The following is a 21,898-nucleotide window of genomic DNA, read 5'->3' on the forward strand; positions in this document are numbered from 1 at the left end:
CGTTCATTCACTCTCGTCTCTTCGTCTCCGGGTCCTCCGTGAACAGATCAGGAGCCTGGTCGGAGCCCAGCTCTGCACCAGCTGCGGGGCGGGATCCTCACCACCACGTCTAGCCGTGTCCAAGCACCCACAGGGCACCAGGCGCTGGCAGGGAGGCTCGCGGTGACTTCCTTTAGTCCCCACAACCTCGTGGAGCAGGAAGCCCACCTCACGGATGAGGAAACAGGCGCAGACCTCTGGGGAAGGACGGAATCTAGCCCCACAGTGGTGGGAGCTGTAAGACGCACACCGATAGACAAACCAGGGAGAGCCTCCTGGCGGTGGTGGTAATGCCCAGTTCATGGGTGAGGGGAGAAGCCCACCCAGAGAGGTCAGGCAGCCTGCCCGAGGTCACGCAGCTTGGCAGGACCAGCTTGGCGGAGCCGGGAGGGACCTAGGCAGGACCTGCGCTGGGAGGGCGGCGGAGGGATCCTGGCTGGTAAGTCGATGGCCATGCCGCCTGCATCCTTCCACTGCACTGGGACGCCTGGCCGGGCCAGGGAGGAGGAGAGCGAGCATTGGCCACACAGTGGCTCTCAGCCTGGGCTCCACGCAGTGGTCACCTGGGGAACCTTACAAAATACAGACCCCTGGCTGCCACCCTGGGGGTGCTGGCTCCATCAGCCCAGGGTGCAATCCGGGTTGGGAGATGTGGCATCAAGCATGTTCGTCTCAAGTGTGCGGTTGGGGAATTCTCATTGATGCATAGCGTGATCTCCGCCCAGGTCAGGATCCAGAACAGCCGTTCTCAGTGGAGGGCCGCCGGGTGGGGGGCTCCTTCAGACACCGATTGCCAGCCCTGGACCCAGGGTCTGTGACTCTGACCCAGGGCAGGGCCTGAGAAGCTGCATTTCTAACCAGCTCCCAGGAGATGCTGTTCTGCTCAGAGACCACCCTCCTTGGAGAACCATGGACACAGAACACCCCAGGTCCCCCAGAGGGCGCTGGGCAGGAGGATTTCTAAAAGCCCCCCAGAGATTCTCCTGTGCTGCTAAGGTGGAAACCCCCGCCTCCAGAGGCGGACTTCCGTCCCGTGTTCAAACCATGAACTTGGCTCAGAATCGCAGAGTCTCTCGGCCCTGGCTGGCGGGGTGGCCAGGTCAGGAATGCACAGGAACTGGGGGGCAGGCGGAAGCCGCCAGGGGTGCGAGGAGGGTCCTTGGCCCAATCTGGCGCTTGGCTCCGTTCGCCGGGGACGGCTTGCTCAGTTACAGCCGATTGTTGCTGCAAGATGGCTCATGGCAGAATCTTTGTATTTTTCTAGAGAAGCCAGAAGTCCAGATTTTTCTGTCAAATCTGATTCTTAAATGTTGGCAACTAATGTGAATATACAATTCTCATGTTACCGCAGGGCGAAAACCACGCGAACCCCCAGCCGCCTACGCAGGCAGGCTGCGTTCACAGTGCCGGCTTCTCTCATCCAAATGCCCGCTGGCCCCATCTGATCCTTTGGGGAATCAGATCAGGGCTGGAAATTGGCCTCCGGGGGTGGGGGTGGGGTCTTCCTCCTGGGTCCCCTCTGACTCTTGGCCGTGACCTGCCATCCCAGAGGGGCTCTGCCTTCCGTCCCCACTGCGAGCCCACCCGGGCAGGAGGGGATGGCCTGGCACCCTAAGCACCCACCGCCCAGAGGGTGTCCGGGCCCCCTGCGCCCCTAGCCGCCCGCGCCCTCTCCTGACAGCTTCATCAGGCCTCCAGCCTTCCCCATCCCATTGTCCCCACATCTGTTTCTGTAAGTGATAAATTGCAATTAGCGAGCGGTTTGAAGGCCCTGGAAGAACACTCAGCAGAAAACTCATCAAGATTAATGAGTGGCGGGTCGGGGCCTCGCAGACAGGCCGCCCAGCGGGACCTGGTGGTGTCGTCGTCCCCCGGGCAGGTGCTGGGAAGCAAATTGGAGGTGACACCCCCACTCCACGCCCCCCCAACCCTCCTCCCCCATAAACTACCATTAGATGATTTCTCATCAAAATGCATGAATTACCCACTAATAGGCTATTAATAAAGCCCTTCAGTGTCATAAGATGAGGTTCTAAGCATGCAGAACGGATTGCAGTGCTTCCAGAAGACTCCGCCGTCGGGCACACCCAGACAGGGGGGAGGCGGGAGGGTGGCAGCCCGCACACAGCCATCCCCTCCATGGGGTGACTGCAGGGGACTGAGGATGCGCCTGAAACACCAAGTCAAGTCTGCAGGGAAGTGGGTGCTCCCTGAGGTGGGGATTCTTGGCGGCGTCGCCCCCCCAGGCAGGTAGAGGCCGGTGGGAGGGAGGCGCTGGCAGCTTGAACCTCAGACCCGGGTTCAGCATCCTGCGCCTTCTGCCGTCTCCCAGGTGCCCGAGCACCGGGCTGCGCATCCCAGAGCACGGCAACGCCACGCGGTCCTTTGCTTGTTCCCTTCTATGCCTCGCCCACACATCCGTACGTTGTGTCTTGTGCACATCTTGTACACGTGTGTCACACGTGTGTGTAGTCGTGCAACGTGGCAGGTAGACGCCGCCTCAGCTCTTAGACCCTTTGTGCGTTTCCAGTTTCCCAAATCCCATTTCTTTTTTTTTCTTCTTCTCCCCAAATCCCCCTAGTACACAGTTGTATATTCTAGTTGTAGGTCCTTCTGGTTGTGCTATGTGGGACGCTGCCTCAGCATGGCCTGATGAGCAGTGCCATGTCCACGCCCAGGATCCAAACCAGTGAAACCCCAGGCCGCCGAAGCAGAGCACGTGACCCTAACCACTCGGCCACAGGGCCAGCCCCCCGAATCCCATTTCTAATGATAACAGGTGTTTATGGAGGGACCATTCTGGGTCGGGCGTTTTCCAGTCGTTCTCTGCAATGCTTCCAACATGCCTGAAGCGCCCCTGTTCATACACAGGGAAACTGAGGCTGGGACCATTGAAGTAGCAGGCCCCAGACTCACAGTTGGTGACGGAGCCAGGATTCGAACCTAGGTCTGTCTCACAGGTGCATATTGAGCTTGGTGTCCCAGAAGTCTAGAGCCATCACATTGTGGATGGAAGGCCCCCATTTTCACTTTTATTTTTATCTTTTTTTTTGCTGAGGAAGATTGTCCCTGTGCTAAGATCTGTTGCCAGTCTTCCTCTATTTCGTATGTGGGATGCTGTCACAACACCACCGACGACTGCACCATCATGCCTGGGAACTGAACCCCAGCTGTTGAAGCAAGTACACAGAACTTGACCTCTAGGCCATGGGGCTGGCCCTGGAAGGTCCCCATTTTTTATCCTGTGCTTCTTCAGGTCCGCTCTGGGGCCCAGAGGGTGATAAGTCCCCCCAGAGACCCTTCTGGGGAAAATGGAAGGGGGTCTGGAGGTTCTGGGGGCTCCAGGGCTCAGGGAGGCTGAGGCACCGGCCCGGGAAGGCGCTGTTATTGATGGCGGGCTGCAAGGAGTGAGCAAGTCATCCAGTCCACCTTGGGTCAAATACATTCTCTGGCTTGGTTTATACTGTCATTTTGTTCCCTTTGGTCTGCACAAAACCCTAACGAGGCAGCTCTTAAGCCCATTTTATAGACAAAAAATCTGAGACCCAGGGGGGTTCAGCCGCCTGGGTCAGCTGACCAGGCGTGAAGGCAGAACTGCGATTTGACTGAGCTCAGGTTGGTCTGACCTCAATCCTGGGGTCCCTTTTATTGTTCTCACTCCCAAGTCACCTCCCTTGCCCTCTGCCAGCCTTAGAGAGAGAAGCAAGTGTACACCATTGACCGTGATCGCTGGCCACCCCTGGGCCCGCTGCTGCCCACTCTGTAGATTCCTAACAGGTTTGGGGCCCTTCTGCTTGGCACCGATATGTCTCTCTGACAACATGTGGGCTGACTGGGTGATGGATGGGTGGGTGGATGGATGGATGGGTGGGTGGATGATGGATGGGTGGATGGATGGATGGATGGATGGATGGGTGGATGGATGGATGGATGGATGGTTGATGGATGGATGGATGGATGGTTGACAGATACATGGATGAATGGATAGATGGATGGGTGGATGATGGATGGGTGGATGGATGGATAGATGGATGAGTGATGGATGGATGGATGGATGGGTGGATGGATGGGTGGGTGGATGGATGTGGGTGGGTGGATGGATGGATGGGTGGATGGATGGATGGATGGGTGGATGGATGGATGGATGGATGGATGGTTGATGGATGGATGGATGGATGGTTGACAGATACATGGATGGATGGATAGATGGATGGGTGGATGGATGGATGGGTGGGTGGATGATGGATGGGTGGATGGACGGATAGATGGATGGATGGTTGATGGAGGATGGATGGATGGTTGACAGATACATGGATGGATGGATAGATGGATGGGTGGATGGATGGATGGGTGGGTGGATGATGGATGGGTGGATGGACGGATAGATGGATGAGTGATGGATGGATGGATGGATGGATGGATGGGTGGATGGATGGGTGGGTGGATGGATGGATGGATGGTTGATGGATGGATGGATGGATGGGTGGGTGGATGGATGGATGGATGGTTGATGGATGGATGGATGGATGGTTGACAGATACATGGATGGATGGATAGATGGATGGGTGGATGGATGGATGGGTGGATGGACGGGTGGATGGATGGGTGGATGGGTGGATGGGTGATGGGTGGATGGATGGATGGATGGGTGGATGGGTGGTGGATAGATGGATAGATGGATGGGTGGATGGATGGATGGGTGGATGAACGGGTGGATGGATGGATGGATGGGTGGATGGGTGGTGGATAGATGGATAGATGGATGGGTGGATGGGTGGATGGATGGGTGGATGGATGGATGGATGATTGGGTGAATGCTGGATGGATGGATACTTGCATGGAATTGGATAAATGAATGGAGGGATGGATGGTCAGACATATGTATGTAGTGGATGTTGGACGATGAATGGATGAATGGTTGGATGGATCAATGGATGTTGGATGGATGGATATTGGATGGATAGCTGGATGGAAGCGGGTTGGATGGATGGATGGATGGATATTGGTTAGATGACTAAATGGAAGGAAAGAAATCTCTGTCCTGTCAGGGGAAGGAAGAGCCATAATTCCTCATTTTCCTGGTGAAAAGGGATGAGCCTGAGCAGAAATTCTACGGGGTCAGCTTGAAGGACCATGGCCCAACCCCTCTCTGTGCCAAGGAAGAAACCGAGACTCCGAGAGGGGATGGGATTTGCCACAGTCACGGGATTTATTAACGGCAGAGTTGGGAACCCCCGCCTCATTCCTATGATGTAATATGGCTCCCAGAGAACATGCCATGGCTGGTTCCCTCCTGCTCTGTGAGCACCATCTAGTGTGTGATCCGGGGGTCACTAGGGAAGGGACCAATAATAACAATAATAACAGAGATTATAGTAATAAAAATTAATAAGATCCACATCGTGTTTACTCTGTGCCAGCTCTTCCATGTGTGTTTAGCTCCTTTCATTCCCAAACAAGCCAGTGAGGAAGGAGCTATTATGATCTGCATTTTACAGATAAGGAAACTGAGGCACAGAGAGATCGAGTTATTTGCCCAAGGCCACACAGTTAGGAAGTGTGAGAGCCAAAGGGTGAGACTGGCTGGGCGCTGTCCTTGCCCATCTCTGCCCTTTCCTGTGGGGGGGGTGGTCTGTGTGGTCGCAGCCCTTCCCACCCCCTCCTCCCTGACCCTACAGCAGGGGGCTTCACAGGCCGGGCAGGTGACCCACACAGTCGCATGGGGTCCATGCATGGTTTCACGTTCTGATGGTGCCATCTTGACACTCGACACTTTTTGAACGAGGGGCCCTCCATTTTCATTTTGCAAATTACGTGGCTGGTGGCGCCTCACGGAGGGCCCCCCATCCCTGTCCGTGTCCGGGCCTGGCAGCAGGGCCAGGATGCTTGGAACCTGGGGCCACACACAGGCGGGAGGCATACGCTCCCCAGCAGCCTCCTCAGGATGGGCCTGGTCTGGGTGGTCCCTCTGCCCAGCCCCCGACCTCCCCACGCCAGCCAGGGCAGTGGAAATTCCTGGGGGCTGTGTGTGTGCCAGGCCTGTGCCCTCGATCTGTCAGAGCCCCCACAGCAGGTGCTCAGGCCCTGGTTCTGGGATGCGCATTGTGGGAGGGCCTTTCCCTCTGCCCCAACCCCCCAACCCCTCCAGCCGCTTCAGGAGGTCTTGGGGGGGGTCATCTGGGCTTAATGGTGTATGGGGGGGGGGAAGCAGGAGAGAGGCTGTATAGGATGGTCCAGTAACAGGGGGAGCCCTGGTTCCCTGTCCTGAACGCCCACTCAGTTCCCACTGTCCCTTCCTGTGCCTGCCTCGGCCCTCCTCTGTGCAGTGAGGGGCCCGGACTGAGGTCTGAGCAGACCCCAGACCCCGCTGAGACTTCTCACTGCAGAGTGGGTGCTGGGGGCCCCATTTCCCTGGGGCAGGAAGCCGAGGGTGGTCACGTGTGTGTGCTTGGCTCACACACCAGCCAGTGGCACGGGGCCACCCTCCTCCACGCCAGGTCATGGGCTCGAGGCCCGAGCCTTTGGTGTCCCCAGCTGCCCCAGGGGACGGGCCGGGTCTGGGGCTCCTGGGCTCTGAATCTCAGGGGTGTGCTTTCGAAACTGCCTCAAGCTCTGTTGGTCCGCGCACGGCCCATGCAGCCCTCGGGGGGAGGGGCCAGGAGCCTGGGTTATGGGGCTGTTTGAACTCCCACGCCCTCCCTCTCCCCTTTAACTCCTCTCCTTGCCTCCTCTGTGCTTGGGAAAGCTTTCCGTGAGGGTGTCAGCATACTTGTGTTGTGCAACGTAGTTTTACTTATCCTGATTTTGCAGAGAGAGAAACTGCCCAGAGATCTCAAGACACTGACTTCAGGCCACACAGCTGCTAATTGGCTCTGCCCGTGCTAGCCCAGAGTTCTGGCTGGGGCCTCAGCTCAGTCGTTGACACTCTAGTGCGATTTTGTCAGTGGGAGCATTTACAGCTCCAGCTTGCCACGGAATGGGGACATCAAAGCCGGCTGCTGGGGGTGGGGGCTGGGTTCACCTTTTATGTGACTGGGGCAGCTCCTTGTCTAGAAGGCGCAGCCGCTGGGCCCCCTATGGGGTCCTCATTAGATGTGGCCTCCTTTCTTAGATGGGGGCGAGACATGAAGCGGTTGGGGAAGGACTTGGCCTCCCGGGGACTCCCCGGCAGCCAGCTCCAGCCCCGGGCCGGCCAGCTGGGCGCGGCCCAAACCCCGGAGGGCCCGTGGGCGCCGGCCTCCCCGCCGAGGGGGCGAGACGGCTGCCTGGCAGGGGCCCCGCTGGCCTGGCGCCTGGTTCCCGCGCTGGCACCCCCACGCTGCCGCCTTCCTGGGGCGGGAGGGAGCCCTCGGGCCTGCGAGGGAGCTGGGCTTTGGGCCCCGCCCCCGGCCCCCCACCTCCCCCACCCCCACCCGCAGGCCCCTCCCCGGTGGGCGGCCGGAGCGACCCCCTCCTCATCAGCAGGAGACAGCTGCTTAGGGACAGTGGGGGTGGGCGGGGAGGTGAGCGCCGAGGTCGGCGCAGCGAGCCCGCAGCAGCGCCCCCACCCCTCCCAGCGACTTTTGGCCCCGGAGCAGATGGCGGGGGCGGGGGCCTCGGGCGCAGCCGGCCGGGCTCACATGTTGCCACACCCATGAAATTTCCCATTGTAGGGGGGCGAAGAGGCAGCCTCCCCCGCCCCCTCCCCGGCCATCTGATCTCCCTCCCGGCGGACGCCTCCGCCTGGCTCCCGAGGAGGCGCCTGGGGTCACAGAGGCCCCCTGCGCGCCCTCCGAACAATCCCCCCCACCCCCACCCCACCCCCCCGCCCCCACCCCACCCCCCCGCCCCCAGAGGAAGTGGGGGAGGGGCGGGGCGCGCCGAGGAGAGCTTTTTACATGTAAATAGGAGAACCGGGCTCCTGGAAAGGGTTTTCTCCCTCCTCATTTTTATTTCTAGAAAGCCTAATGTTGCCAGGACCCGCGGCCTCCTGCTGCACCAGGAGGCTGCCGTATGGTGCCAGGGAGGAGGAATAAGGAAATAATGCCCTCCAGGGAGCAGGCACCCACACCGCCCCCGGGGAGGGGGCGCTGCCTGTTCGCACAGCTCAGTGGGCCCCAGCCGGGAAGGGGGTGGGGGGGGTTTGGGGGGCCGCAGCAGCGTCAGTCTGGGATCAGAGCCGAGGAGGAGGTCTGGGTTCCGACCCAGCGCTGCCGCTGCCTGTCACTCCAGGCCATCCCGTGCCCTCTCTGGGCCCTTTTCCCCACCTGTCAAATAAATTGCTCTTGGCTCCCTTCCTTCCTGCTGTCGGGTGGGGGGGGGGGGTGTCAAGGAGTTGGGTGGGAGGGCGAGGAAGCTGGATGCCACCCCTGGAGCCAGCAGGATGTTTGCTCAGTGGCTGGACTGTCTCTGGGTTGGAATCCTCCCCAGACCCTTTAGCTGTGTGGTCTTGGGCAAGATGCTGAACCTCTCTGAGCCTCCATTTTTCTCTCATAATAGTACTGCCTCACATCGTAGGATTGTGTGGGATTAAGTCAGTTATGAGTGTAAACGCTGGAACGGAGTGAACACCCAGTAAATAATAGTTCCTCTTAGTACTATTGTCACCACGCAATAGCAGCCTCAGCGTCTGCTCCCTGGGAAGCTGTCCCAGGCTTGGCGCTGGGAGGATTCTGTTCTCAGCACCCTGGACGCTGCCGACCTCTCTGTGGGTCTGCGGGAATGGGAGCCCGTGTTTTGCCTCTGCCTCCCCCATCTGACTGGAGCCCCTGCTCCACACTCCCCTCCTCTCTGTGTCTCCCACAAGGGGCCTGACGCACAGTGGGCACTCTGAAATTCCTGTATGAGGGAGGGAGGGAGGGAGGGACTGAATGTGTGAGTGAATGAGCAAGTGAGTGAGTGAATGAATGAGTGAATGAATGAGTGAGTGAGTGAGCGAGTGAGTGAGTGGATGAGTGAGTGAGTGAATGAATGCTGTGTGTGCGTGAGCCCGGCCTGAGGGACCCCACGGGACCACCAGCTCGTGTTCTCTGGATCTTCACTCCTCCTTTTGGGGTGAAGGGTCTCCGGGGTGGGCGGGGGGCGTGCCCTCGCCCAGCTCCCACTGGGACCCCGGGCCGCTCGGGTCCTTAATGGGTAGTGACAGCAGCTGCGCCCCATGTGAGGCCCTGCTGGGTGACGGCCGTTGGGCGCACTGCCCCCTTTAACCCTCATGAGGTGCCGCCACCCCTGCTACAGATGGGGAAACTGAGGCCCACGGCAGCTGAGTGGTTTGCCCAAGCTCTGGCAAGCGGCAGGGGGGACACCAGGATTCAAACTACGCTGCTGGTTCCAGAGCGTGAGCATCCAGCCGCAGCCTCTGCCGCCTCTGTTTGTTGAATGACTTCGAAAATGACTGACAGCTGCTTTGAAGACCATCAGGGAACCTGGTATAGAGCTGGCGCGAAGACACGCGGGGCCAAGGTCGTGCAGCTGCGCACGGGTCTGTGGACACGCCCCGCTCCCCGTGTGGCGCAGGGTGCAGAGTGGAGACTTGGGGATCGGCAGCTGCTGAGGGCCACCCAGGGTGGCCTCTTGTCTGCTGTGCACGTGGGCCACCTGGGCAGGTGTTGGCCTGCGCCGCGGACCCAGGGCCCTGTGATCAGAGGCACCCTGCGCGTGCAGCGGGGTCAGCGAGATCACCCGAAGCCACGGCGAGGCTGGAGGCCCCTGGCGGCCCCTCTGTGGGCCCTGGCTGTGCCCTCCCGGCCCTGCCCCCTCACCCGGCCCTGACCTGGACGGTGATTTATGCGGTGGTGGCAAAAGGCCACTCACGGTGGGGCCCGGGGACAGGGGTCAGGACAGCCAGGAGGCGCCAAGCATGAGGGGGGCGACTGCCCCGTGACCCAGGTGGCTGGGCGCAGGGAGGGGCTGCGGCCCCGGCACGGCCTCCGCTGAGCAGACGAGGCCTCGATTCCTGCCATCTGGCTCTCCAGCCGGGGAGGGGGGCGCCCCCCGCGGCTCAAATGGCCGAGAGCAGCGGGGGGCAGACAGATGGCCGTGGGCCTGGGGAGGCCAAGGGGACACACGGTGTCTCTCACACACACAGACATGCACGTGCACGCCAGGCGCCGTGCTGAGGCACTCTATAGCTGGGGGCCCGTGTCATTGGGGGGTGGGCTTCTGGGGAGCCTTGGGGTCCAGACTGGCCTGGTGAGCACTCAACACAAGAGCACAGACACGCATGTGCATACACACATGCATGCACAGACACGTGTACAGGGACACAGACGCGTGCGTCACACACAGACATACACACGCTAGTCAGTCGCGTGTGCACAGAGACCCCCTCCACACACATGAAGGCACGTGTACATGCACACACACACACATACACAGAAAGACACGTGCACAGACACACGTGCACCTGCTCACCCCCGGACATCCCTGCCCCTTGGGAGTTGCTGGCCCGCGGAGCGTGGATGGCGCTCTGGGCCTCGTTGCTGGTTCTCTGCCCTGTGGATGGTGGGCCTCGGCCCCACCCACGTGTCCCGCAGCAGCATCTTCCCCCAGAGGAAACGGACCCTCTCCCACGCCCCCCGCAACCCTAACCCTGGCCCCCCGCTGGCCCTCTCACCCCACAACCCTTTCTCCTTGCAGCAGCCCGAGGGACCCTGTTAGAACATCCCTCCTCAAAACCTCCTGGCTCACAGCAGGTCCTCATACCGCGGGGACTAACACCCACTCCTTGTGCTTGGCCCCAATTTGCCCTCACCAGCTACCCCCCACCACGTGGAGCCCCTGCTGCAGCCACACTGACCCTTTGCTGGTCCTCAACAGCAGTTCTCATCCCTGCCTCAGGGCCTTTGCACTTGCCGTTTGGCAGGCCTGGTGCTCTCTTCTGTAGGATTCGGTCCTTCCCTTATTTCCGGCCTCAGCTCAAATACCACCTCCCCTGAGAGGCCCTTGCGGACCACCCCTCCTTAAAGCAGCCGTCATTCTGCCTCCTCCACTGGCTTCGTTTCCCCGTGGCAGTCTTCCATTGCTGAAATGGTATTACTGAGTTGTCTGTTTGTTTACCATCTGAATCCCCCGTCTCAGCATCAGCCCCACGCAGGCAGGACCTTCATCACATTCCCTGCCGCCTCCCCAGCCCCCGAGAATGCAGGGTGCTCAGTAGGTGGTTGATAAATGTTTGTTGAATGAATGCATGATGGGTGGTGTGACGGGAGCAGCTGATGTGTTAGGAAGCAGGAGGCTGACCCACTGCAGAGGGGCACAAGGGCCGGTGGCGGGCAGTGTCTGATGTCAAGGGGTGGTCCAGGATTTTTGGTGGGGATGAGAGTGTCACGTGTCTGCTCTTCCAGATTCCACACGTGCCTTGAACCCAGAGGGTCCCCAGGAGGAGTCCCAGGCAGGCAGCCCCTCACGGGGGGCCCTCACAGCACTGTGCCCCCTTCCCGGGCAGCGGCCGCCCCGGGAGCCCCGTGTTAGTGTCCAGGGGCTTCTTAACACCTTGTCAGAAACTTGGGGGCTTAAAACAACAGAGATTTAATCTCTCCCAGTTCTGGAGGCTGGAAGTCGGAAACCCAGGTGTGGCCGGGCCGTGCTCCCGCCGGGGGCTCCCTGGGAGGGTCCTTCCTGCCTCGTCCCGCTCCTGGGGGCCTCAGTGTCCTTTGGCTGCGGCCGCGTCCCTCCATCTCTGCTCCGTCCTCACGCGGCTTCTCTGTGTCTGTCTGTCTGTCTGTCCTCAGGGGGACACCAGTCGCTGATTCAGGGCCCGCCCTCATTCCGGGATGACTTGCTCTCGAGACCCCTCACTGTACACCTGCAAGGCCCTATTTCCAAATCAGGTCGCGTTCTGAGGTTCCGCGTGGACGTGAATTTGGGGGGGATGCTGTCCAGCCCAGTGCCGCCCCCATTCTCTTCTCAGCACACGCCTGCCGCACGAGGGCCTTCAGTGAGGAGATCTGACATCTTCCCCGGGGGAGGGGCTCCTATTTGAGGACAGTGGGTGCAGCTTCTGACTCGGGGGGCCAAGGACAGTTCTGCTGTGGCGCCCAGCAGGCTGGCCACCTTTTATTCTTGGGTGACAAGTGGCTTGGTGTAACCCATGCCCCCTCCACCCTGGGAAGACAGCAGCTGGAGCCAGGGACAAAGACAGTCCAGGCAGCTGTGACCATCCTGTATGAGAGACAGACCGTGAGGGCCACACATTGTGGCCAAGGTCAAGAGCGTTGCCTGGGCCCCTTGACAATCCTCGCTCTAGCTGTGTGACCTGGGACCAGTTTCCTCACCTCTCTGTGCTGCTTCTCCGACTGTAAAACAGAGAAAGAGTGATAATACCTTCCTTCTGTTGCTGAGAGGCCAGAATGAGGACCTGTGTGTGAAGTGCTGAGATCTGGACAGCGGTAACACTTAGGGACGTGTTAGCTATTATTATTACGGCAAAAAACTACAGTATTGTTGGTGGCAAACCTCGAGACAAATGTACGGGCCCGAGGTGGCCCGTGTTCACAGTCCAGCTGGGCAGCGAGGCACCGCACACATGGCCCCGCCCCGCTCCCCGCGGCACAGGAGTGGCCAGGACAGGAGGAGCCCACGTTCGGCAGATGGGAGAACCAGCTCGGGGCAAAGAGTCAGGCTGGGTGACTTGCCTGGGTTCCCGACCTCTCTGAGCCGCAGCTTCCTCCTCTGCCGAGGGGGCGATTGTGTCCACTTGTAGCACCCGCGGTGACCAGAAATAACACGTGCAAAGGCCCAGGGCTCCTACCAGGAAGTGAGGCCTGGAAGGGCTGGCAGGTGTGTGTGGGGGTGCTTTTCAGGCCACTAAAGGCACCCACTCAAGTGTGTGGGGGGAAGGACACCTGAGGAGCTGGAAGGGACCTCGTCCTGGGTGGCCAGAGCCGTTGTCCCCTCGGGGAGCCCAGGGAGACAGCAGGAGGCTGCTCGGTCCTCCGGGTCTGCAGCCCCGTCCAGCTGGTTCCCCGAGGTGCGGGTGCCACCGGCCATTGGCTCCTGCAGCTGCCCAGGCTGCTTTGCACAGCGGACGCCGGGACAGCCGGGAACCCCGGGTGGGGGCCGGAGAGCTCGGGTCGTTGTTCTGTTTCCTGGGGCACAGCCCAGAGGGCAAAGGTCATGGCTCACAGTGCCCTGGTCCCCCACGCCCCCCAGGACTTCTGCAGGCTGGCCGGGGTGGACCCTTCAGCCCCTGCACACGCATGCACACGCACACAGGCACATGCACATGCCGCAGCTGGGGCTCTGTGTTGGTGGAAAAGCTGTTTCCTCGGGATGCACACCTGGGCAGCCGGGAGGGGCAGGACCGGGCCTGAGCCCTCGTCCAGCGCCGAGCTGGGGACCCCCGCCCCCAACCCTGCCTGCACCCCTCTTGTGCTTTCTCTCCGGGACCTCGTTTCCGGAGGCCCAGCGGGGCTGCTGATCCCTCGGGCTTTGCCCGCCACGTGCCCACAGAGGCTGCACGGCGGCTGCATCCTCTGCAGCCTCGCCCTTGGCCTTCGCAGGCTTCATCTTCCAGCCCCAATGGCCGCGGCGCCCCCGGGGGGCCCCCTTGTTCCAAGCCGCCTGGCACTGGGCGTGGGGTGCCGCGTGGTCACAGGCCCCCTGCCCCTCTGCTCCTGGGCCGGGCTCCCCACTGCTTTCTCATCCCTCCAGGGAGCACCTACTCCTCAGGGGCTCAGGGGCTGACGGCAGGTGTGGCCGGCGCTGCCGCTGACACAGCAGAGGGGGCATGCTCCCTGCCCCCCCCCCCAGCCGCCAGCGCTGCAGAGGGCGGGGGAGACGGTGAGCGCCGGGAGGGAGGGAGGTGGGGGCCGGGGCCACGCACGGCTCACAGGTGCAGGCCCAGATTCTGTTGCGCCAAGCTCCGCGCGGCGGGCGGCTGGCGGCGGGTGGCTGAGCCTTCCAAAGGTAGCAGCCATCTGCGCTGCGATAAAAAGCCCCGAGGATGATAAATAGACAAGTCGCACTTTTATCGGATTGCAGTTTGGGAGCAGCCACTTTGGGTTTGGCACTGTGTTAACGACAGATTTCTGCTTCCCTTGCAAGGCCTGGCCTCGCGGGGAGAGCGCCAGCCATGGCCCTCTCCTGGCGGGAGGGAGAGCAACCCCTCCCCGCCCACACCCAGGGTGGCTGGCCTGCTCCCACCACGCCGCCCCTCTGGGCGTTCTGCGGGGGGCCCATCACACAGCCCCCTGCGGTCTGGCCGATGGGTTCCCACCCTGGCTCTGACACCTCATGGCTGTGTGTCTCGGACAGGCCACCTAACCTCTCTGTGCCACTGGTGCCCCATCTGTGAAATGGGCAAATAACGGCGTGTACGCAACAGGCCTGGGAGGTTCCGTGAGCAAAGGCTGTGCACGCAGCACTTGGCCTGGCGCCCGGCGTACATACGGTGAGCGCCGTGTAAATATTAGCGGCTGCTATCCGCGCCGCCACCACCATCGGAGTTCCTGTAGGCGTCATTGCTTCCAGAGCGTCTCGCCGGCCCCAGCGTTCTGCGGGCGGGGAGCTGCGTGGGGTCAGATCCGGGACGAGGGGGCCCATTCCTGGGACGAACCCAGCTCTCGCAGGTCCCTATTTGCCCTCCACCTGTCGGGTGGGGCAGGAGCCGTGGAGTGGACAGTCTGGCCACCTCCCGACTCGGCCCTGACCAGCTGTGAGACCAGGGGCAGCGGCTGGAGCGCCCCGTGCCTCGGTTTCCCCAGCTGTCAAGGGGAAATAAGAACAGAACTTACCTCATTGAGAGACTTAAATGAGAGGATGTGCCGTGAGCTCAGGGCCCAGGCGCATAGTAGGCACGAGTAAACGTCGGCTCGGTGCGTAGGTAGTGGGTCCTCGTTTGGGTGCTGAGATGACAAGGCCCATGATGAGGAATCGGGATGGGAGTGCAAAGAGCAGAGTGGGTGGCTGGGCTGGGCCAGGCGGGGGCCTCCGCAGACGGCCGTCGGCTGGTTCTCAGTGTGTGTAGTGGTGGGACCCACTGTGCGCCCAGCCCCGAGAAGCGTGTGAACAAGCAGAGTGGGGAGGCACAGCGTATCGCGGGAGGCGGTGGCCCGTCTGCCCCGAGTAGCTGCCTGTGCGCCCTCGTGCTGGTGAGTCCGTTTCTGAGCCTCGGACTCCTCATCTGTGTCCCCCGGGGGCCGCCAGGGCTGCCGGCCTGGCTCCCTCCCTCCCTGACCTCCTCAGCTCTCTGCTGGCACACGGCCTCCTTGGTCCTCTCCTCCCTGCACCCCGCAGCCCCTCCGGAGCCCTGCCCGCCACCCCCTAGGACCTCAGGTGCTCCGTGTGTGTGCCGTGTGCCCAGACTGGGTTTTTTTTTTCCTTAAGATTGGCCCTGTTTTTTTTTCTTCTTCTCCCCAAAGCCCCCAGTACACAGTTGTATATTCTAGTTGTGAGTGCCTCTGGTTGTGGGATGCTGCCTCAGCATGGCCTGATGAGCGGCACCACATCCGCTCCCAGGATCCGAACCAGCGAAACCCCGGGCCACCGAATCGGGGCATGCAAACTTAACAACTTGGCCATGGGGCCAACCCCCAGGACTGGGCCTGTTTTCAGCCAGGACTTGAGCCAGCTGCCCCGGGTGCTGACCCTGCATGGCCTCTCACCCTGGGCTGCCCGCCCTGCCTCTTTCTGGGCCCAAAGCCCCTGGATCTCTGGGTCCCCAGGGCCAAGCCAGGCTCACCTTGTCTGTCTATCCTGGACATTGGTGGAGCCATGGGCAGGAGTGAGCAGCCCCCTCTACCCCCCAAGGATTCTTCCTTCGGCCCCCGTCGGCTCCGGCCATCCCAGGGGCCGGGTGGCCCTGAGGGGAGAGCACAGGACAAGAGGAGGCACCAGAAGGAGGCCCACGTGAGCATCTGGGGGCCGAAAGTTTGGGCTCACAGGTTCAGGGTTCAAATCGCAGCCTCACCACTTGACCTTGGCAGTGACCTCTCCAGACCTCAGCTCTCTCGCCTGGAACAGGCGGCTGGAAGGGACCAGCCATGCGGTGGCTGCGAGGACTCAGGACGTGGGATGTGCGCGCAGGTGCTCAGGGCTCACCTGCTGGCGCCATCGCCGGGCCGGGCGCTGGCTCTGTGCCTGCTTCCTGAGGACCCGGTGAGCTCGGTCCATCTGCCCACTTCCCAGATGAGGTGAGCGAGGTTTTGCAGGGCTCAGAGCTTTTCTGGCATCACGTAGCAACCCCGTCTGGCAACCCCGTCTCCCCTCCGACCACAGAGCTCAGAAACGCGCGGAAGAAGAAATGAGACGGGATTTTAGGTGTGAGGTCGGACCCTGGGGTGCCTTCCTAGGCACAGCGTTGAGGCCGTCTGTGCCCAGCCAGTACTCAGCCATATGAGCAAAGTTTCAGAGAAGTTAAGTAATTTGCCTGGCATCACACAGCTCTCACTGCCAGGCCAACATGCTCTCTCCTGCTGGGACAGATTTGAGGGGCAGCTTCCATACCTTGGGGCCTGCGCTCTCTCCATGTGGGGGACATGAGTGCAAATCCTAATGGCAACGGGAGAAGCACAGCTGGCAAGGAAGGGCAGGGCAGCCTGGTGGCAGGCGAGGCTGACTCCGAAGCCTGACTCTCCTCCTCCTCTAGGCTGGCTCTGGGCTCCTCCGTCAGCGGTCCCTGGGCCATCACCTGCAGATGAGGGAGCACAGACTTCAAGGGCCAGACAAGCACAATGCCTGTGCATTCGAACCACCCGGCTGCTTTGGAAACACATCTGGGCCCAACCTCAGGGATCCTGCAGCAGGCTTCCGGATCTTTCCACGGGCTCTCCAGATGATTCTCCTGTGCAGCTGGGGTGGAGAACCCCTGGTCCTCAGGAGCCTGTGCTCTTTAAACGCGTGTCAGATATCAAACGGCGCCGTTTTAACAGCCGGAGAGGCCAAGTGCGAGGGGGGAGGGGAGAGAGCATTTATGGAGCACCTGCTGTGTGCCCAGAGACACTCCAGGTACCTGCATGGGCGCTCATCAGCCCAGCAAAGTGGCCATGAGACCCAGAGAGATGGGGTGGGACCCCAAGGGGAAGACGTGCCCCTCGCTTTCCAGCACTTTCTGAACATAGGGTCGCCCACACCTGCCCCCTTATCTGGTGCCTCTTCCTCCCTCCGTCCCTGAGTAAGTGCAAACTGGCGGGGTGGGGGTGCTTCGGGAACCCCAAGGGCAGCCTGCCCCGTGCTGCCCACCCCCCTGCCCTGTCCCCCACCCCTGCCCTGGGCAGGAAACCACCAACGAGCCTGTGAGCGAGGCGGGCGCAGCTGCTGCTAACAGGTGAGCTCCCCGCCGCCTCTCGGAGGAACCCGTAATGAAGTGCAGCTGTGAACTCCGGTTTTGGGTCAGAAACGCAATTTCTCATCTCTCCTCACAGCCATCGAATCGAAAATCCGGGAGCTGCCTGCCTCTCCGGGTGCCTCCGCCCCTCGGCCCTCGCCTGCCCACGGGAGGCTGGGGCGGCCGCCTCCGTGTCGGCGCTCTCAGAGGCAGGTGGCCGGCTCCGGAGGCAGCGGGCTGGGAGCCGGGCCCGGGGCGCCCCGCAGGGCCGCGAGGTGGAGCGGGAGCAGCTGGCCGCGAGGTGCCAGGAGACGGGAGGCTGTTTTTCCTCTCGTTTTAATTGGTCCTTGTGACTCCGATGGCGGCCTGAGTCACCTAGCGCCAGCAGCATGCTGGCGAGGGGCTCCCGCCTGCCCCACATCTGAGGCATCCCGGAAGGGGCCAGGCAGCTGTTCCCGGCCCCACCGTTCTGCATGGCGCTGGGCCTGGAAGGGCCTGGAAAAACAAAGCCAGGGGTGACTGGGAAGCCTCAGGGACCTGGCGGGGACAGCAACCAAGGCCAGGCGGCGCAGGCGTGGGCGAGAGCGCGGGCTGTCTTCCAGATCAGGGCCCATCACGCCACCTTTGGCTGCAGGGCCACCTGAGAGCCAGTTTCCGTGAGGCCCACATGACAGGAGGAATGCGCGCCAAGTAAGACTCATTGGAAATGTGAGCCCAGCAATGGCTCCTCTCCTGTCTGCAGGAGCAAGGCTTATGAAGCCCAATGGCCTGGTTTCCTGCCCATCTAAGATTCACTCAGTGAACACTGAGCACCTTTGAGGAGGCGGCAGGAGTGATGTGGTTGTGGGTGGAAGCTCTGGGGCCAGCGTGCCTGGTTTTGCCTCCCTGCTGGGTGACCTTGGACTAATGGCTTGCCTTCTCTGATCCTGCCTTCTGTAAGATGTAGGGGTTGGATTTGAAGAGCCACTTGGAGAATCTGATAATGACAACAATAAGGACGACAATAATAATACCATGAAAATACAAAACGGTGTGCCACCGCTGGCAGACAAGTTATTAATAGCCCACTGTCTCCCTACCTGCCACCCTGCCCACCAGGGCTCCCAGCCTGGCCTACGGAGGGAGGGTGGGGCCTCCGCCCAGTGGCCTTCTCCCTCCGGCCCATTGTAGAGAGTCTGAACTGCACAGCTATCCCCGGCTGCCCTCTCAGAGGTTCACCGTGCGGCCAGCTCTACTGTTGGATCCTGATGTTTTTTTAAAAATCAGGTTTATCAAGACGTAAGTTGGGGCCAGCCCCGTGGCCGAGTGGTTAAGTTTGCGTGCTCTGTTTCAGTGGCCTGAGGTTTGCCACTTTGGATCTTGGGCATGGACATGGCACTGCTCATCAAGCTTTACTGTGGCAGCATCCCACATAGAAGAACTAGAATGACCACAACTAGGACATACAACTATGTCCTGGGGCTTTGGGGAGAAAAAAAAAGAGGAAGATTGGCAACAGATGTTAGCTCAGGGCCAATCTTCCTCACCAAAAAAAAGAAAGAAAGAAAGATAGATATAACTTGCATGCAATCACATTCACCCTTTTTCAGGGTCCTGTTTGGTGAGTTCTCACAAATGTAGACAGTGGTGAGACCACCACCACAATCAAGATATAAAACTTTTCCCTCAACCCAGAAAATTCCACCATGTCCCTTTGCAGTCCTGGTGCTGGAGCCACAGATCTGTTTTCTGTCCCCATAGCTCTGCCTTTGCTAGAATGTCACACGGGTGGAAGCACTCGGTGCGAAGCTTCGTGGCGGCCTCCCTCTCTTCACACGCTGTGGTTGAGCTCCATCCAGTTGGTCCCCGAGCTGTGGTTGCTGAGTGGTGCCCCGTCGGTGGGAGTGTCCATTCACCCGCCGATGGCCATGGGCGTGTTCACTCCCTGTCTTCCAATTCTTCACTGACTGTCTCCGTCCGCTCAGGCGACTGTAACAAAACACCCAGGACTGGGGGGAGCCAACAGACGTTTCTCTCTCAGTTCTGGGGGCTGACGTCCCAGATCCGGGTGCCGGCAGGTTCTCCTTGGTGGGGCCGCCTTCTCGCCGTGTCCTCGCGTGACTTATCCGTGCCTTGCAGGAAGTGCATTCTCCTGTCTTCTCCTGTGAGGGCACTGATCCCATCGCAGGCGCCCCACCCTCACTGACCTCAGCTAACCCTTGTGGCCTCCCGAAGGCCCTGCCCCCAAACCCTATTGCCATGGGGGACACAGACATTCAGTCCACAACAGAAACTCACAGCTCCCCCGCCACGTCCGTCCGTGGCATTATTCTCCCCCCTGACCGATGGCGACCTGCAAGCCTGGGGTCGCACAGCCGGCCTCCTCCCCCCAGGGCTCCCTGGCTCCCTCCTCCCCTTTCTGGTTCCAGAGAGACCGGCCCCTGTGCCCTAAGCAGGAAGCAGCGTCCGCGCCCCACGAACCCGTCTCCCAGCATCGGCCCGACCTCGGCTGAAGATGCATCTTTGTCCCTGCCGGGGACCTGTGGCCAGAGCGAATAACTGGATTTTAATAAAATGGACGGGAGTGCGGAAGCAGTTCCCGCCCCGGCCTGCACCGCACCCCTGCAATTAAACTGATTATGTCTTGAGAGTCGAGCTGGCTGACGCTGCGTCCCTCATTTGTGGTGCTGGGCGGCCCTGCCAGCTCGGCTGTTTATTTATTTACCCAACTTTCACAGGCTGGGCACTGCCAGGGGCCGGGTGATTCACGTCGGGTGGTGATGGGCCGGGCCCCGGGTGCTCCCACCCCGGCCACCCACCTCTCCCTCCATCGAGCTCCCGGGCCCCTGTGGGTCAGGGACCAGCCAGAGGCTGAGACCGCTGAGGTCAGGCCGCCCCAGCCCCGGGCTCCCAGGCGGTTGATTTGGGATGGTGGCCAGGCCACTGGGGATTTTTCAAAGCTCCCCCAGGGGTGACTGACCTGAAGCAAACAGATTCTTCTGGAAGCCCAGACTGCGTGCTGCCTTTTCCCTGGACTCACCCAGGCTCCCGTGGGTGCAGGCTGTTCCCACAGGAAGGCCTGTCGCTGTCCCCTCCTCATGGGCTCCGGGAGTCCTGGGGAAGGATGTGGAAACAGGGACCCCCAGTGTAGACATAGCCAGAGAGAAGCATCTGGTTGCGGGATCCGGGGTCGGTTCTGGGCGGTGTGCTCACCTTTCCTCTCCCCGTTTATTTTTTTAAATAAACATTTATGGAGCTCCTTCTTTCTGCCAGGTGTTCTGTGGGCGCCGGGCGGGTGGAGACCCCTGCTGGGGGCTGGGGGCTGCCCGGTGCCTCCACCCCTGCCCTGCGGGCACTGAGGGCCCCTTGCCTGCTCTGTGAGTTGTGACTTGGCCATAGTTACCCCCCTTGACTGTGTGTTTCGGGCTTCATGCCCCCCACGATGCCCCAACCCCGCTGGCTCGCCACTGCGCAGACCAGCAGGGGCCCAGACCCCAACTCAGGACCCGGGACGAGGCCCAGGCCTCCTGGGCCCCCTCTGTTGAGTGGGGGCGGTGGGCTCCCAACGGTTCCCCACTGATGAAGGGTCTCGATTTGGGCATTAGCACAGCTGAGGGGGCTGTGGAGGGAAGCTGTTTTGGGGAACCCTACAGGGGAACCACGAAGGGGCCGGGGAACCCTGGGCAGCTCGCCCGGCCCCCCGTGCCCCTCCTCAGAGGCTGTGCAGACCACTCCGGGCATGAACACGCGTGCACAGAGGCTTGGCCCTGAGCGCCAGTCCCAGCCAGGTGCTTGATAATGGTGATTAATTGGGAAAGGAGGCTGCAGGTGGGCCGGGAGCCAGCACGGGGCCCCAGGGCTGTGGGCTGCTTGGGGCGGGCAGCCCCTTGAATTAGGGTGAAGTCGGGGGGGGGGTGCAGGTGCCGTCAGGGGGCGACCCTGGGGCTGAGGGTGACCCGTACCTGCCTGGCGCCCCTCTCTGAAGCCCTCTTGCCCCCAGATCCTCTCCATAGCTGTCCCAGGTCCCCCATCCCGACCTGGAAGCCCTCTTGGTCCACCTGTGCCTGCCCCCATCCCAGGCTGAAAGGCCTTCCCGCCCAGGGCCGGGCGTACACACGCAGCCCCGCTGTGGGTCAGGGCGCGCTCTATGCACCTTACAGACACATCTGAACTCGCGTCATCCTCGCCGTAACCCTGCGAGGAGGGGCTCGAAGTGTCCCATTTTCCAGAGGAGGAAACTGAGGCTCAAGAGGCCAAGGACGTGCCCGGGGATGCACGGTTGTTGGGTCACAGCTGGGACGTGAACCTGGGGTCTGGCTTTCCCTCTGGCCTTGCCCGGGCTGGTCCAGAGGAGGCTGGCGTCTCGCTGAGCTGACGCAGCGTGGCTGGGAGGATGACAGCACTGGGGAGTGTCGGGCGTGTGGTGCAGAGGGGTCTGCCCTCGGCATCCTCTGTGTCCGGTTTTGGGGGCTGATGGGGCCGGGCATCAGGACCGGGTGGGGTGGGTGGAGGCGGGGAGGGAGGGCTCAGCGGTGAGCTTGCTCTGGGCCAGTGCCTCCTGGTTTATGCTCTAGAGTTTCCTGACTTCTCTCTCCAGCACGCACGGCCCACCGTGTCACACCGCATGAAGTCAAG

At 61.3% G+C, this 21,898-nt stretch overlaps 1 protein-coding gene and 1 long non-coding RNA gene across 5 annotated transcripts in view; one reads left to right on the top strand and one right to left on the bottom strand.

Annotated features, from left to right (window-relative positions):
• The window catches only part of GSE1 (Gse1 coiled-coil protein), a 408,425-nt gene that overhangs the window by 196,942 nt on the left and 189,585 nt on the right, over nucleotides 1-21,898 (top strand). The gene's annotated exons all lie outside the window — the stretch shown is intronic.
• LOC139082243 (uncharacterized) lies at nucleotides 13,965-14,933 on the bottom strand. The gene is made up of 2 exons (XR_011538045.1): nucleotides 14,754-14,933; nucleotides 13,965-14,607 (listed from the first exon to the last, which is right to left on the bottom strand). It is a non-coding gene; the product is annotated as an uncharacterized lncRNA (long non-coding RNA).

Source organism: Equus przewalskii, chromosome 3 (genome assembly GCF_037783145.1).
Source record: "Equus przewalskii isolate Varuska chromosome 3, EquPr2, whole genome shotgun sequence".
Taxonomy (NCBI): domain Eukaryota; kingdom Metazoa; phylum Chordata; class Mammalia; order Perissodactyla; family Equidae; genus Equus; species Equus przewalskii.